We start from the raw sequence: 13,113 nt of genomic DNA on the forward strand, positions 1-13,113 counted from the left end.
GAGGGGTTAAACTGGCGAGGCTTCTGTGCGAGTTCACATGCCTCTTGTTTATGAAGGGTCAGAGACCGATCAGCTCAGTAAATGATAAGAAAGCAGTCGGTGGTACCTCTTTGGGTGAATATATTGTGCTTTTCCAGCACTGCAGCTGCGTGAAGGCCCAGAAGAGTTGTATTCAGGGATCACCTGTGTCTGTAACGTTGCCGCTGCGCCGATAGGCGCCGAGGTACCTCGAGTGAGCAGTCCCTCACAGTGGTGGAAAGGGCGGATAGGTTGCATAGCCTAGTGTGTGTGGGGAGGGGCTAAACTGGCGAGGCTTCTGTGCGTGTTCACTTGCCTCTTGTTTATGAAGGGTCAGAGACCGATTAGCGCAGCAAATGAGGAGAAAGCAGTCGGTGGTACCTCTTTGGGTGAATGTATTGTGCTTTTCCAGCACTGCAGCTGCGTAAAGGCCCAGAAGAGTTGTCTCGAGTGACCACGTGTGTCTGTAACTTTGCCACCGCGCCGTTTGGCGCCAAGGTCCCTCGAGTGAGCTGTCCATCACAGTGGGGGAAAGGGCGGGAAGAGGTTGCATAGCCTAGTGTGTGGGGCGGGGCCAAACGGGCGGGGCTTCTGTACGAGTTCACATGCCTCTTGTTTATAAAGGGTCAGAGACCATCAGAGCATCAGATGAGGAGAAATCAGCCTCCTGGTCACTGGAAGTACAGGAGGATTGCGCTCGAGAAACTCGTGGATGCCTAGACCTCCATCACGGATTACAGCTAATTGTAGACTGTAGCCTCGACCTTGCTCACTAGGTTCTTGGGCTGATTATAATGCGTTACTGAAGTTTAGCTTCATCCGGGGCACGTGCTGTTTCTTTTGTATCTGTAAGTGCTTCCTGTTGAGGTTTAATTTTTGAAACAGGAGCATCGTGCCAAATAGAATCCTGCCTGCATATTTATCCACGAAGATGCCACCATGTTGTGCCATACCTCTACTCAACTGGAGTACTTTCTACTGGGTAGTCAGTAAGTGCTACCTCGTTGGGTAAATGTATGGTGCTTTTCCTACACTACAGCTGCGTAAAGGCCCAGAAGAGAAGTCTTCAGTGATCACCTGTGTCTGTGACTTTGCCACTGCGCTGATAGGCGCCGAGGTACCTCGAGTGAGCTGTCCATCACAGTGGGGGAAAGGGCGGGATAGGTTGCATAGCCTAGTCTGTGTGGGGAGGGGTTAAACTGGCGAGGCTTCTGTGCGAGTTCACATGCCTCTTGTTTATGAAGGGTCAGAGACCGATCAGCTCAGTAAATGATAAGAAAGCAGTCGGTGGTACCTCTTTGGGTGAATGTATTGTGCTTTTCCAGCACTGCAGCTGCGTAAAGGCCCAGAAGAGAAGTCTTCAGTGATCACCTGTGTCTGTGACTTTGCCACTGCGCTGATAGGCGCCGAGGTACCTCGAGTGAGCTGTCCATCACAGTGGGGGAAAGGGCGGGATAGGTTGCATAGCCTAGTCTGTGTGGGGAGGGGTTAAACTGGCGAGGCTTCTGTGCGAGTTCACATGCCTCTTGTTTATGAAGGGTCAGAGACCGATCAGCTCAGTAAATGATAAGAAAGCAGTCGGTGGTACCTCTTTGGGTGAATGTATTGTGCTTTTCCAGCACTGCAGCTGCGTAAAGGCCCAGAAGAGAAGTCTTCAGTGATCACCTGTGTCTGTGACTTTGCCACTGCGCTGATATGCGCCGAGGTACCTCGAGGGAGCTGTCCATCAAAGTGGGGTAAAGGGCTGGATAGGTTGCATAGCCTAGTGTGTGTGGGGAGGGGCCAAACTGGCGAGGCTTCTGTGCGTGTTCACTTGCCTCTTGTTTATGAAGGGTCAGAGACTGATCAGCTCAGTAAATGATAAGAAAGCAGTCGGTGGTACCTCTTTGGGTAAATGTATTGTGCTTTTCCAGCACTGCAGCTGTGTGAAGGCCCAGAAGAGTTGTCTCGAGTGACCACGTGTGTCTGTAACTTTGCCACTGCGCCGTTTGGCGCCAAGGTCCCTCGAGTGAGCTGTCCATCACAGTGGGGGAAAGGGCGGAAGATATTGCATAGCCTAGTGTGTGGGGCGGGGCCAAACGGGCGGGGCTTCTGTGCGAGTTCACATGCCTCTTGTTTATGAAGGGTCAGAGACCGATCAGCTCAGTAAATGATAAGAAAGCAGTCGGTGGTACCTCTTTGGGTGAATATATTGTGCTTTTCCAGCACTGCAGCTGCGTGAAGGCCCAGAAGAGTTGTATTCAGGGATCACCTGTGTCTGTAACGTTGCCGCTGCGCCGATAGGCGCCGAGGTACCTCGAGTGAGCAGTCCATCACAGTGGTGGAAAGGGCGGATAGGTTGCATAGCCTAGTGTGTGTGGGGAGGGGCTAAACTGGCGAGGCTTCTGTGCGTGTTCACTTGCCTCTTGTTTATGAAGGGTCAGAGACCGATTAGCGCAGAAAATGAGGAGAAAGCAGTCGGTGGTACCTCTTTGGGTGAATGTATTGTGCTTTTCCAGCACTGCAGCTGCGTAAAGGCCCAGAAGAGTTGTCTCGAGTGACCACGTGTGTCTGTAACTTTGCCACCGCGCCGTTTGGCGCCAAGGTCCCTCGAGTGAGCTGTCCATCACAGTGGGGGAAAGGGCGGGAAGAGGTTGCATAGCCTAGTGTGTGGGGCGGGGCCAAACGGGCGGGGCTTCTGTACGAGTTCACATGCCTCTTGTTTATAAAGGGTCAGAGACCATCAGAGCATCAGATGAGGAGAAATCAGCCTCCTGGTCACTGGAAGTACAGGAGGATTGCGCTCGAGAAACTCGTGGATGCCTAGACCTCCATCACGGATTACAGCTAATTGTAGACTGTAGCCTCGACCTTGCTCACTAGGTTCTTGGGCTGATTATAATGCGTTACTGAAGTTTAGCTTCATCCGGGGCACGTGCTGTTTCTTTTGTATCTGTAAGTGCTTCCTGTTGAGGTTTAATTTTTGAAACAGGAGCATCGTGCCAAATAGAATCCTGCCTGCATATTTATCCACGAAGATGCCACCATTTTGTGCCATACCTCTACTCAACTGGAGTACTTTCTCCTGGGTAGTCAGTAAGTGCTACCTCGTTGGGTAAATGTATGGTGCTTTTCCTACACTACAGCTGCGTAAAGGCCCAGAAGAGAAGTCTTCAGTGATCACCTGTGTCTGTGACTTTGCCACTGCGCTGATAGGCGCCGAGGTACCTCGAGTGAGCTGTCCATCACAGTGGGGGAAAGGGCGGGATAGGTTGCATAGCCTAGTCTGTGTGGGGAGGGGTTAAACTGGCGAGGCTTCTGTGCGAGTTCACATGCCTCTTGTTTATGAAGGGTCAGAGACCGATCAGCTCAGTAAATGATAAGAAAGCAGTCGGTGGTACCTCTTTGGGTGAATGTATTGTGCTTTTCCAGCACTGCAGCTGCGTAAAGGCCCAGAAGAGAAGTCTTCAGTGATCACCTGTGTCTGTGACTTTGCCACTGCGCTGATAGGCGCCGAGGTACCTCGAGTGAGCTGTCCATCACAGTGGGGGAAAGGGCGGGATAGGTTGCATAGCCTAGTCTGTGTGGGGAGGGGTTAAACTGGCGAGGCTTCTGTGCGAGTTCACATGCCTCTTGTTTATGAAGGGTCAGAGACCGATCAGCTCAGTAAATGATAAGAAAGCAGTCGGTGGTACCTCTTTGGGTAAATGTATTGCGCTTTTCCAGCACTGCAGCTGCGTGAAGGCCCAGAAGAGTTGTATTCAGTGATCACCTGTGTCTGTGACTTTGCCACTGCGCCGATATGCGCCGAGGTACCTCGAGGGAGCTGTCCATCAAAGTGGGGTAAAGGGCTGGATAGGTTGCATAGCCTAGTGTGTGTGGGGAGGGGCCAAACTGGCGAGGCTTCTGTGCGTGTTCACTTGCCTCTTGTTTATGAAGGGTCAGAGACTGATCAGCTCAGTAAATGATAAGAAAGCAGTCGGTGGTACCTCTTTGGGTGAATGTATTGTGCTTTTCCAGCACTGCAGCTGCGTAAAGGCCCAGAAGAGTTGTCTCGAGTGACCACGTGTGTCTGTAACTTTGCCACCGCGCCGTTTGGCGCCAAGGTCCCTCGAGTGAGCTGTCCATCACAGTGGGGGAAAGGGCGGGAAGAGGTTGCATAGCCTAGTGTGTGGGGCGGGGCCAAACGGGCCGGGCTTCTGTACGAGTTCACATGCCTCTTGTTTATAAAGGGTCAGAGACCATCAGAGCATCAGATGAGGAGAAATCAGCCTCCTGGTCACTGGAAGTACAGGAGGATTGCGCTCGAGAAACTCGTGGATGCCTAGACCTCCATCACGGATTACAGCTAATTGTAGACTGTAGCCTCGACCTTGCTCACTAGGTTCTTGGGCTGATTATAATGCGTTACTGAAGTTTAGCTTCATCCGGGGCACGTGCTGTTTCTTTTGTATCTGTAAGTGCTTCCTGTTGAGGTTTAATTTTTGAAACAGGAGCATCGTGCCAAATAGAATCCTGCCTGCATATTTATCCACGAAGATGCCACCATGTTGTGCCATACCTCTACTCAACTGGAGTACTTTCTACTGGGTAGTCAGTAAGTGCTACCTCGTTGGGTAAATGTATGGTGCTTTTCCTACACTACAGCTGCGTAAAGGCCCAGAAGAGAAGTCTTCAGTGATCACCTGTGTCTGTGACTTTGCCACTGCGCTGATAGGCGCCGAGGTACCTCGAGTGAGCTGTCCATCACAGTGGGGGAAAGGGCGGGATAGGTTGCATAGCCTAGTCTGTGTGGGGAGGGGTTAAACTGGCGAGGCTTCTGTGCGAGTTCACATGCCTCTTGTTTATGAAGGGTCAGAGACCGATCAGCTCAGTAAATGATAAGAAAGCAGTCGGTGGTACCTCTTTGGGTGAATATATTGTGCTTTTCCAGCACTGCAGCTGCGTGAAGGCCCAGAAGAGTTGTATTCAGGGATCACCTGTGTCTGTAACGTTGCCACTGCGCCGATAGCCGCCGAGGTACCTCGAGTGAGCAGTCCATCACAGTGGTGGAAAGGGCGGATAGGTTGCATAGCCTAGTGTGTGTGGGGAGGGGCTAAACTGGCGAGGCTTCTGTGCGTGTTCACTTGCCTCTTGTTTATGAAGGGTCAGAGACCGATTAGCGCAGCAAATGAGGAGAAAGCAGTCGGTGGTACCTCTTTGGGTGAATGTATTGTGCTTTTCCAGCACTGCAGCTGCGTAAAGGCCCAGAAGAGTTGTCTCGAGTGACCACGTGTGTCTGTAACTTTGCCACCGCGCCGTTTGGCGCCAAGGTCCCTCGAGTGAGCTGTCCATCACAGTGGGGGAAAGGGCGGGAAGAGGTTGCATAGCCTATTGTGTGGGGCGGGGCCAAACGGGCGGGGCTTCTGTACGAGTTCACATGCCTCTTGTTTATAAAGGGTCAGAGACCATCAGAGCATCAGATGAGGAGAAATCAGCCTCCTGGTCACTGGAAGTACAGGAGGATTGCGCTCGAGAAACTCGTGGATGCCTAGACCTCCATCACGGATTACAGCTAATTGTAGACTGTAGCCTAGACCTTGCTCACTAGGTTCTTGGGCTGATTATAATGCGTTACTGAAGTTTAGCTTCATCCGGGGCACGTGCTGTTTCTTTTGTATCTGTAAGTGCTTCCTGTTGAGGTTTAATTTTTGAAACAGGAGCATCGTGCCAAAATGAATCCTGCCTGCATATTTATCCACGAAGATGCCACCATGTTGTGCCATACCTCTACTCAACTGGAGTACTTTCTACTGGGTAGTCAGTAAGTGCTACCTCGTTGGGTAAATGTATGGTGCTTTTCCTACACTACAGCTGCGTAAAGGCCCAGAAGAGAAGTCTTCAGTGATCACCTGTGTCTGTGACTTTGCCACTGCGCTGATAGGCGCCGAGGTACCTCGAGTGAGCTGTCCATCACAGTGGGGGAAAGGGCGGGAATAGGTTGCATAGCCTAGTCTGTGTGGGGAGGGGTTAAACTGGCGAGGCTTCTGTGCGAGTTCACATGCCTCTTGTTTATGAAGGGTCAGAGACCGATCAGCTCAGTAAATGATAAGAAAGCAGTCGGTGGTACCTCTTTGGGTGAATGTATTGTGCTTTTCCAGCACTGCAGCTGCGTAAAGGCCCAGAAGAGAAGTCTTCAGTGATCACCTGTGTCTGTGACTTTGCCACTGCGCTGATAGGCGCCGAGGTACCTCGAGTGAGCTGTCCATCACAGTGGGGGAAAGGGCGGGATAGGTTGCATAGCCTAGACAGTGACTTTGCCACTGCGCTGATAGGCGCCGAGGTACCTCGAGTGAGCTGTCCATCACAGTGGGGTAAAGGGCTGGATAGGTTGCATAGCCTAGTGTGTGTGGGGAGGGGCCAAACTGGCGAGGCTTCTGTGCGTGTTCACTTGCCTCTTGTTTATGAAGGGTCAGAGACTGATCAGCTCAGTAAATGATAAGAAAGCAGTCGGTGGTACCTCTTTGGGTAAATGTATTGTGCTTTTCCAGCACTGCAGCTGCGTGAAGGCCCAGAAGAGTTGTCTCGAGTGACCACGTGTGTCTGTAACTTTGCCACCGCGCCGTTTGGCGCCAAGGTCCCTCGAGTGAGGTGTCCATCACAGTGGGGGAAAGGGCGGGAAGAGGTTGCATAGCCTAGTGTGTGGGGCGGGGCCAAACGGGCGGGGCTTCTGTACGAGTTCACATGCCTCTTGTTTATAAAGGGTCAGAGACCATCAGAGCATCAGATGAGGAGAAATCAGCCTCCTGGTCACTGGAAGTACAGGAGGATTGCGCTCGAGAAACTCGAGGATGCCTAGACCTCCATCACGGATTACAGCTAATTTAGACTGTAGCCTCGACCTTGCTCACTAGGTTCTTGGGCTGATTATAATGCGTTACTGAAGTTTAGCTTCAACCGGGGCACGTGCTGTTTCTTTTGTATATGTAAGTGCTTCCTGTTGAGGTTTAATTTTTGAAACAGGAGCATCGTGCCAAAATGAATCCTGCCTGCATATTTATCCACGAAGATGCCACCATGTTGTGCCATACCTCTACTCAACTGGAGTACTTTCTACTGGGTAGTCAGTAAGTGCTACCTCGTTGGGTAAATGTATGGTGCTTTTCCTACACTACAGCTGCGTAAAGGCCCAGAAGAGAAGTCTTCAGTGATCACCTGTGTCTGTGACTTTGCCACTGCGCTGATAGGCGCCGAGGTACCTCGAGTGAGCTGTCCATCACAGTGGGGGAAAGGGCGGGATAGGTTGCATAGCCTAGTCTGTGTGGGGAGGGGTTAAACTGGCGAGGCTTCTGTGCGAGTTCACATGCCTCTTGTTTATGAAGGGTCAGAGACCGATCAGCTCAGTAAATGATAAGAAAGCAGTCGGTGGTACCTCTTTGGGTGAATGTATTGTGCTTTTCCAGCACTGCAGCTGCGTAAAGGCCCAGAAGAGAAGTCTTCAGTGATCACCTGTGTCTGTGACTTTGCCACTGCGCTGATAGGCGCCGAGGTACCTCGAGTGAGCTGTCCATCACAGTGGGGGAAAGGGTGGGATAGGTTGCATAGCCTAGTCAGTCACTTTGCCACTGCGCTGATAGGCGCCGAGGTACCTGAGTGAGCTGTCCATCACAGTGGGGGAAAGGGCGGGATAGGTTGCATAGCCTAGTCTGTGTGGGGAGGGGTTAAACTGGCGAGGCTTCTGTGCAAGTTCACATGCCTCTTGTTTATGAAGGGTCAGAGACCGATCAGCTCAGTAAATGATAAGAAAGCAGTCGGTGGTACCTCTTTGGGTGAATGTATTGTGCTTTTCCAGCACTGCAGCTGCGTGAAGGCCCAGAAGAGTTGTATTCAGGGATCACCTGTGTCTGTAACGTTGCCACTGCGCCGATAGGCGCCGAGGTACCTCGAGTGAGCTGTCCATCACCGTGGGGTAAAGGGCTGGATAGGTTGCATAGCCTAGTGTGTGTGGGGAGGGGCCAAACTGGCGAGGCTTCTGTGCGTGTTCACTTGCCTCTTGTTTATGAAGGGTCAGAGACTGATCAGCTCAGTAAATGATAAGAAAGCAGTCGGTGGTACCTCTTTGGGTAAATGTATTGTGCTTTTCCAGCACTGCAGCTGTGTGAAGGCCCAGAAGAGTTGTCTCGAGTGACCACGTGTGTCTGTAACTTTGCCACCGCGCCGTTTGGCGCCAAGGTCCCTCGAGTGAGCTGTCCATCACAGTGGGGGAAAGGGCGGGAAGAGGTTGCATAGCCTAGTGTGTGGGGCGGGGCCAAACGGGCGGGGCTTCTGTACGAGTTCACATGCCTCTTGTTTATAAAGGGTCAGAGACCATCAGAGCATCAGATGAGGAGAAATCAGCCTCCTGGTCACTGGAAGTACAGGAGGATTGCGCTCGAGAAACTCGTGGATGCCTAGACCTCCATCACGGATTACAGCTAATTTTAGACTGTAGCCTCGACCTTGCTCACTAGGTTCTTGGGCTGATTATAATGCGTTACTGAAGTTTAGCTTCAACCGGGGCACGTGCTGTTTCTTTTGTATATGTAAGTGCTTCCTGTTGAGGTTTAATTTTTGAAACAGGAGCATCGTGCCAAAATGAATCCTGCCTGCATATTTATCCACGAAGATGCCACCATGTTGTGCCATACCTCTACTCAACTGGAGTACTTTCTACTGGGTAGTCAGTAAGTGCTACCTCGTTGGGTAAATGTATGGTGCTTTTCCTACACTACAGCTGCGTAAAGGCCCAGAAGAGAAGTCTTCAGTGATCACCTGTGTCTGTGACTTTGCCACTGCGCTGATAGGCGCCGAGGTACCTCGAGTGAGCTGTCCATCACAGTGGGGGAAAGGGCGGGATAGGTTGCATAGCCTAGTGTGTGTGGGGAGGGGCCAAACTGGCGAGGCTTCTGTGCGTGTTCACTTGCCTCTTGTTTATGAAGGGTCAGAGACCGATTAGTGCAGCAAATGAGGAGAAAGCAGTCGGTGGTACCTCTTTGGGTGAATGTATTGTGCTTTTTCAGCACTGCAGCTGCGTAAAGGCCCAGAAGAGTTGTCTCGAGTGACCACGTGTGTCTGTAACTTTGCCACCGCGCCGTTTGGCGCCAAGGTCCCTCGAGTGAGCTGTCCATCACAGTGGGGGAAAGGGCGGGAAGAGGTTGCATAGCCTAGTGTGTGGGGCGGGGCCAAACGGGCCGGGCTTCTGTACGAGTTCACATGCCTCTTGTTTATAAAGGGTCAGAGACCATCAGAGCATCAGATGAGGAGAAATCAGCCTCCTGGTCACTGGAAGTACAGGAGGATTGCGCTCGAGAAACTCGTGGATGCCTAGACCTCCATCACGGATTACAGCTAATTGTAGACTGTAGCCTCGACCTTGCTCACTAGGTTCTTGGGCTGATTATAATGCGTTACTGAAGTTTAGCTTCATCCGGGGCACGTGCTGTTTCTTTTGTATCTGTAAGTGCTTCCTGTTGAGGTTTAATTTTTGAAACAGGAGCATCGTGCCAAATAGAATCCTGCCTGCATATTTATCCACGAAGATGCCACCATGTTGTGCCATACCTCTACTCAACTGGAGTACTTTCTACTGGGTAGTCAGTAAGTGCTACCTCGTTGGGTAAATGTATGGTGCTTTTCCTACACTACAGCTGCGTAAAGGCCCAGAAGAGAAGTCTTCAGTGATCACCTGTGTCTGTGACTTTGCCACTGCGCTGATAGGCGCCGAGGTACCTCGAGTGAGCTGTCCATCACAGTGGGGGAAAGGGCGGGATAGGTTGCATAGCCTAGTGTGTGTGGGGAGGGGCCAAACTGGCGAGGCTTCTGTGCGTGTTCACTTGCCTCTTGTTTATGAAGGGTCAGAGACCGATTAGCGCAGCAAATGAGGAGAAAGCAGTCGGTGGTACCTCTTTGGGTGAATGTATTGTGCTTTTCCAGCACTGCAGCTGCGTAAAGGCCCAGAAGAGTTGTCTCGAGTGACCACGTGTGTCTGTAACTTTGCCACCGCGCCGTTTGGCGCCAAGGTCCCTCGAGTGAGCTGTCCATCACAGTGGGGGAAAGGGCGGGAAGAGGTTGCATAGCCTAGTGTGTGGGGCGGGGCCAAACGGGCCGGGCTTCTGTATGAGTTCACATGCCTCTTGTTTATAAAGGGTCAGAGACCATCAGAGCATCAGATGAGGAGAAATCAGCCTCCTGGTCACTGGAAGTACAGGAGGATTGCGCTCGAGAAACTCGTGGATGCCTAGACCTCCATCACGGATTACAGCTAATTGTAGACTGTAGCCTCGACCTTGCTCACTAGGTTCTTGGGCTGATTATAATGCGTTACTGAAGTTTAGCTTCATCCGGGGCACGTGCTGTTTCTTTTGTATCTGTAAGTGCTTCCTGTTGAGGTTTAATTTTTGAAACAGGAGCATCGTGCCAAATAGAATCCTGCCTGCATATTTATCCACGAAGATGCCACCATGTTGTGCCATACCTCTACTCAACTGGAGTACTTTCTACTGGGTAGTCAGTAAGTGCTACCTCGTTGGGTAAATGTATGGTGCTTTTCCTACACTACAGCTGCGTAAAGGCCCAGAAGAGAAGTCTTCAGTGATCACCTGTGTCTGTGACTTTGCCACTGCGCTGATAGGCGCCGAGGTACCTCGAGTGAGCTGTCCATCAAAGTGGGGGAAAGGGCGGGATAGGTTGCATAGCCTAGTCTGTGTGGGGAGGGGTTAAACTGGCGAGGCTTCTGTGCGAGTTCACATGCCTCTTGTTTATGAAGGGTCAGAGACCGATCAGCTCAGTAAATGATAAGAAAGCAGTCGGTGGTACCTCTTTGGGTGAATGTATTGTGCTTTTCCAGCACTGCAGCTGCGTAAAGGCCCAGAAGAGAAGTCTTCAGTGATCACCTGTGTCTGTGACTTTGCCACTGCGCTGATAGGCGCCGAGGTACCTCGAGTGAGCTGTCCATCACAGTGGGGGAAAGGGCGGGATAGGTTGCATAGCCTAGTCAGTGACTTTGCCACTGCGCTGATAGACGCCGAGGTACCTCGAGTGAGCTGTCCATCACAGTGGGGGAAAGGGCGGGATAGGTTGCATAGCCTAGTCTGTGTGGGGAGGGGTTAAACTGGCGAGGCTTCTGTGGGAGTTCACATGCCTCTTGTTTATGAAGGGTCAGAGACCGATCAGCTCAGTAAATGATAAGAAAGCAGTCGGTGGTACCTCTTTGGGTAAATGTATTGTGCTTTTCCAGCACTGCAGCTGCGTGAAGGCCCAGAAGAGAAGTCTTCAGTGATCACCTGTGTCTGTGACTTTCCCACTGCGCTGATAGGCGCCGAGGTACCTCGAGTGAGCGAGTGAGCTGTCCATCACAGTGGGGGAAAGGGCGGGATAGGTTGCATAGCCTAGTCTGTGTGGGGAGGGGTTAAACTGGCGAGGCTTCTGTGCGAGTTCACATGCCTCTTGTTTATGAAGGGTCAGAGACCGATCAGCTCAGTAAATGATAAGAAAGCAGTCGGTGGTACCTCTTTGGGTAAATGTATTGCGCTTTTCCCGCACTGCAGCTGCGTGAAGGCCCAGAAGAGTTGTATTCAGTGATCACCTGTGTCTGTGACTTTGCCACTGCGCCGATATGCGCCGAGGTACCTCGAGGGAGCTGTCCATCAAAGTGGGGTAAAGGGCTGGATAGGTTGCATAGCCTAGTGTGTGTGGGGAGGGGCCAAACTGGCGAGGCTTCTGTGCGTGTTCACTTGCCTCTTGTTTATGAAGGGTCAGAGACTGATCAGCTCAGTAAATGATAAGAAAGCAGTCGGTGGTACCTCTTTGGGTAAATGTATTGTGCTCTTCCAGCACTGCAGCTGCGTGAAGGCCCAGAAGAGTTGTCTCGAGTGACCACGTGTGTCTGTAACTTTGCCACCGCGCCGTTTGGCGCCAAGGTCCCTCGAGTGAGCTGTCCATCACAGTGGGGGAAAGGGCGGGAAGAGGTTGCATAGCCTAGTGTGTGGGGCGGGGCCAAACGGGCGGGGCTTCTGTACGAGTTCACATGCCTCTTGTTTATAAAGGGTCAGAGACCATCAGAGCATCAGATGAGGAGAAATCAGCCTCCTGGTCACTGGAAGTACAGGAGGATTGCGCTCGAGAAACTCGTGGATGCCTAGACCTCCATCACGGATTACAGCTAATTGTAGACTGTAGCCTCGACCTTGCTCACTAGGTTCTTGGGCTGATTATAATGCGTTACTGAAGTTTAGCTTCATCCGGGGCACGTGCTGTGTCTTTTGTATCTGTAAGTGCTTCCTGTTGAGGTTTAATTTTTGAAACAGGAGCATCGTGCCAAAATGAATCCTGCCTGCATATTTATCCACGAAGATGCCACCATGTTGTGCCATACCTCTACTCAACTGGAGTACTTTCTACTGGGTAGTCAGTAAGTGCTACCTCGTTGGGTAAATGTATGGTGCTTTTCCTACACTACAGCTGCGTAAAGGCCCAGAAGAGAAGTCTTCAGTGATCACCTGTGTCTGTGACTTTGCCACTGCGCTGATAGGCGCCGAGGTACCTCGAGTGAGCTGTCCATCACAGTGGGGGAAAGGGCGGGATAGGTTGCATAGCCTAGTCTGTGTGGGGAGGGGTTAAACTGGCGAGGCTTCTGTGCGAGTTCACATGCCTCTTGTTTATGAAGGGTCAGAGACCGATCAGCTCAGTAAATGATAAGAAAGCAGTCGGTGGTACCTCTTTGGGTGAATATATTGTGCTTTTCCAGCACTGCAGCTGCGTGAAGGCCCAGAAGAGTTGTATTCAGGGATCACCTGTGTCTGTAACGTTGCCGCTGCGCCGATAGGCGCCGAGGTACCTCGAGTGAGCAGTCCATCACAGTGGTGGAAAGGGCGGATAGGTTGCATAGCCTAGTGTGTGTGGGGAGGGGCTAAACTGGCGAGGCTTCTGTGCGTGTTCACTTGCCTCTTGTTTATGAAGGGTCAGAGACCGATTAGCGCAGCAAATGAGGAGAAAGCAGTCGGTGGTACCTCTTTGGGTGAATGTATTGTGCTTTTCCAGCACTGCAGCTGCGTAAAGGCCCAGAAGAGTTGTCTCGAGTGACCACGTGTGTCTGTAACT

Source organism: Lissotriton vulgaris, chromosome 8 (genome assembly GCF_964263255.1).
Source record: "Lissotriton vulgaris chromosome 8, aLisVul1.2, whole genome shotgun sequence".
Taxonomy (NCBI): Eukaryota; Metazoa; Chordata; class Amphibia; order Caudata; family Salamandridae; genus Lissotriton; species Lissotriton vulgaris.